We start from the raw sequence: 4,476 nt of genomic DNA on the forward strand, positions 1-4,476 counted from the left end.
AAAAGAGCAGCAGCAAAATCCAGTTATTACTGAGTGGAGCTTCCTACTCAGACTCCACAATGGGGCTGTCATTCTCCCTGTAATTATGTAGCAAAAAGGAGCCTTCTTGACACATTAGTCAAGTGCTCAGCTGTAACCAAAAGGTCAGCAGTTCAAACCCATCACCAGTTCCATGGAAGAAATATGTGGCTGTCGCTGTCTAAAGATTCCGAGCCTTGGAAACACGAAGGGACACTTTTTCCCTGTACCTTTAGAGTCCTTATGAATCAGAATTGACAATCAACTCAATAGCAACGCTTTTTTAAAAAAAATATTACCTTGCAGAGCAAGATGAAGTACTTATGGTTCCAGTGGTAAGTACGGTTTGGTGTCAACTTGGTTGGACCAGGATTCTCAATGGTTCGATATTCAAGACCAAGCAACATCCCATGATGAGCTCTAACACTCTACTCACCTCCAGAAGGAGATCTGCTACGAACAGGCCATCAACTGGAAGGGCATTTCCCTGGGGGTGTGGCCTGCTTCCACCCAAGTGGATACTGCAGGAAAACTTCTTTCTTTGCTGGGCCTGGATCCTGTATCTGACTCAACAACCTCCATTTCTTTGGAGTTGAGCCCATGACCTGCTGGCAGTTGGAATCATTTATTTGCCTCTGCAGCTACAAGCCTGTTGTCTTCTTGCCAATCTTGGGTTCGTCAGCCCCTGCGGCTCTGAGAGTCAGGAGAAGCCTTCTGCCTAACATCTGACCCACAGACTTGGAACTTGCCCAGACTTGAACTTCCCCACTTCACAACTGTGTGAGTCATTTTTCTGTAAAAATGTCACTGGCTTTGTTTCTCTAGAGGACCCAGCCAAAGACCATATATATCCCTTCATACTACTGAGTTATGTTCCACAATTCAACTGCTATGGATAATGTATATATAAAGCACATAATCTTAGGTCACTCAAACTCCACATTCAGAGATGGGGAATCTAAAACTAGGAAGATAAATGACTCATCGGAGAGAAATGACTCAAGGTAGAATCAAATCTACCTTGATCTCTTCACTCCCCATCCTGCTCTCTTCCATACAGCGCTCATCTCTAAAGGATATTGAGGTTCTGTGTACATCCCTAGAGCAAACTCCCATTCCTGACCTCTCCATTCATGTGAAATTAGAGCAAGCTTTCCTCAAATTGCCGTCATGCCCATAACACTTGCATGATTTCTGATAAAATGATTATTACCATTCAGTTTGCTGTGCTGTGATGCATGCATGTTGCTGTTTGCTGGAAGCTACACTCCTAGTATTTCAAACACCAGGAGGGTCACCCACAGTGGACAGATTTCAATGGAGCTTCCGGACTGAGACAGACTAGAAAGAAAAGCTTGGTGATCTACTTCTGAAAAGCAGCCGATGTAAACCCCATAAAAACCAAACCCACTGACACCGAGGCCATTCCCAATCTTAGCAACCCTGCGGAGGGTTTCGGAGACTGTCAGTCTTCCTGAGAGCACACCACCCCATCTTTCTCCCTCGGAGCCCTGACCCTGTGGTTAGCACTCCAGCGCTTACTGACAGCACCACTAGGGCTCTGGAAGGAAGCTCTGGAGGTCTACTCCGGAAAGCAGTCAATGGAAGCTTTCCAGAGTGGATGACAGAACATGGTCTGAGCTTTTAATCCACTTACTTCGAACACATCATTGAGAAGGACACTGTATTTGGAAAGCGAAGGGCCGTGAGGACAGGGAACCCTCCAAGGCCATGGATCGGCACAGTGTCACCACAGTGGCCTTAGACCTACCGGTGGTCATGAAGGTGGCAGAGCTACAGGGGCACTTTGTTCTTTTACACGAGGCCGCCACGAACTGGAGCGGACTCAATGGCCCTAAAATCGGCTACTTCTACTACTATTTATTCTTTCTACCAACTCTATTTTCATGCTTCTGTTTATTAAATAAGCACTTTACATCACTACTACTATAGGAAAACCAGCATTTATGCCATGAAGGAATGGCAGCTCTAAGAATAAATACATCGATGACAGCAGAGATTTAAACATTCTACCAGATATTCTAAGTTGCCAAACGCTTTGAGTAGAGACTCTCTCTTTTTTTTTTAAAATGAGACAGAGAATTAGAATGTGTTAAAGACATAGTGGTATCAAATGAGATTTCCTCAAGGTCACAAGTAAGATAGAAAACGAAAATAGAAATTAATTTTACCACCATGCGATTGAATATTTATTAATGTACCACCTCAACTCACATCACCTGTCAGAGACTGTGATAGATTTTGGGTCAACTTGGCTGGGCCACGATTCTCTGTGGCTTACCCCTCATAATGTGATCAGCATAATGTAATCAACTCCTTGATAGGATCTGCTGTGAGCCAAGCATTTACTCAGGCAATAGCCCTGATGCTAGGCTCTTGGGGGGTGTTGAAGCAGATGCTGTGGAACACTTCATTCTTCTTGCTGGCCTGGAACCCCACATCTCTATGTCACCAGCTTGCGGTTCTTGAGCTTCATATCCCCTGCGGACCCTTGGAGCCGTCAGAGCCTGCTGACCTTGGGTTCCGTCGACTCTGCCAGTCACAGGTCTGATTTGCTGCCGTCCACCAGCCTGTGCGTCTTCTGCTCCATCTTCCTTTTTCTTGATCCCAGCAGCTGCATGTTTCAGAACGAGCCTCTCCCTAAACATGTGACCCACAGACAGGAACCAGACTTGATTTACCCACTTCTACAACTGTGGGAGCTATTCCGCTAGATACAAACACTCTTTCTATACCTATATAGGTGCTACTGGCTTAGCTCCTCTAGAGAACGCAGCCGAACACAAAGACAATCATTTTGGTTGCCGTGGAAGACAAAGCACCACCTGCAAGGAAAGGTTAGGGGCAGGGGGTACAGATGCAGGCATTCCAGTCCAGCCCCAGCCTTCCCCACTGCCAGTCAGTCAACAAATACCACTCAGGGCACAGCCTGCCTCAGGCTCTGTTGGGGACTGGGGTGGCAGCCTTATGCCAGGCCAATCAAGTCCCCCTCCTCAGCTAGGCCAGGATGCAGAGCAAATCGAGGGAAAATGCCAGAAGGCCACTGTGCAGGGTTTACCAAAATCACCTGCCCATGTTTAGCCTATTGACTACACCTGAGGCAGGTGTCCACAGCCTGCATTTCAGTCACCCAGCTACACTGTCTGAGTCCAGGCCCACGCCATGAACATGCCGCGAACATGCCGCGAACATTCCGCCAGCGGGTTTACAGGCCACGTGTCTGTGGGTAGGTAACCTACCTCCTACTTCCCCATGTGTGAAAACAGGGGAAGGTGACATAGAGCTTGTGGTGTATCAGGGGTGAAGGGAGGTGAGCCCTCTGGGCAGAAGGCTCAAGGTGTCCTCAGTGTAGGGACACCCATTCAGAACCCTCCTCCGAGTGGCTGCTCCTCCAGCTGCTGAGAACTGGAAGCCAAGAGCTGTTCCCATTCTGGCCCTGATGTCCCGTTCAAGCCAGAAAGCTGTGGAGTTGTAAGTAAGTGCTGGGCACGTACAGCTTCTCTCACGTTGAATGTTCACAGGTTTTAAAAGTAGTAACTTTACGGAATTGGTTCTATGTTTACCCTGTCCCCGCCACACAAAAAGGCTAGACAAAACTCTATTTACCAATAAACTACAGAAATAGAACTATGTTAACTCACTTTGAAAACAAACTTTCAACTTTTTGTTGGGTCGTCTGGCATTTTTAAAGAACGTTTGTTATTTACATATCCTAGTTTATTGGAGCCCTGGTGGTGTGGTGGTTACCCATTGGCCTGTGAGCTGCAAGGTCAGCAGTTCAAACTCACTAGCTGCTCTGAGGGAGAAAGACAGGGCTTTCTACTCCCATAAACAACAGTTCAAATCTTGGAGACTCACAGGGGCAGTTCTACCATGGATCGCTGAGCCAACACTGAATCGGTGGCAGTGAGTTTGGTTTTGGTGTTTTGGTGGTGGCATGGGTTGCACAGTGGCTTGCTAACAGCAAGGTCAGCAGTTCGAAACCACCAGCTTCTGGGGGATAAAGATGAGGCTTTTACTCCTGTAAAGGTTTCCAGACTCCAGAACCCACAAGGGTAATGTAATTCATTCTATTCTGTGTTAAAGGGTTGCTATGAGTTGGAATCAACCTGATGGCAGTTTTTTTTCTCTTTAGTTGAATATTGTGACTATTATTTTGGAAGGTAAGATGTTTAATTTTTTGAAACTTAATTATTGTTAAGGGGGTAGGTTATATGAAAACTCCCTCTAGGAGGTGGGGGAAAGGAAGTGGTGTTAACAAACCCAGGGACAAGGGAACAACAAGTGATCCAAAATCAGTGACGAGGAGGGTGTAAAAGGCCTGGTAGGGCTTGATCAAGGCCAATGTAACCGAGAGGAATTACTGAAACCCAAATGAAGGCTGAGCATGATAGTGGGACAAGATGAAAGTAAAAGGAAATAGAGGAAAGAACTAGG

Source organism: Echinops telfairi, unplaced genomic scaffold (assembly GCF_000313985.2).
Source record: "Echinops telfairi isolate 266 unplaced genomic scaffold, ASM31398v2 ScPeMD7_2565;HRSCAF=3150, whole genome shotgun sequence".
Classification (NCBI taxonomy): Eukaryota; Metazoa; Chordata; class Mammalia; order Afrosoricida; family Tenrecidae; genus Echinops; species Echinops telfairi.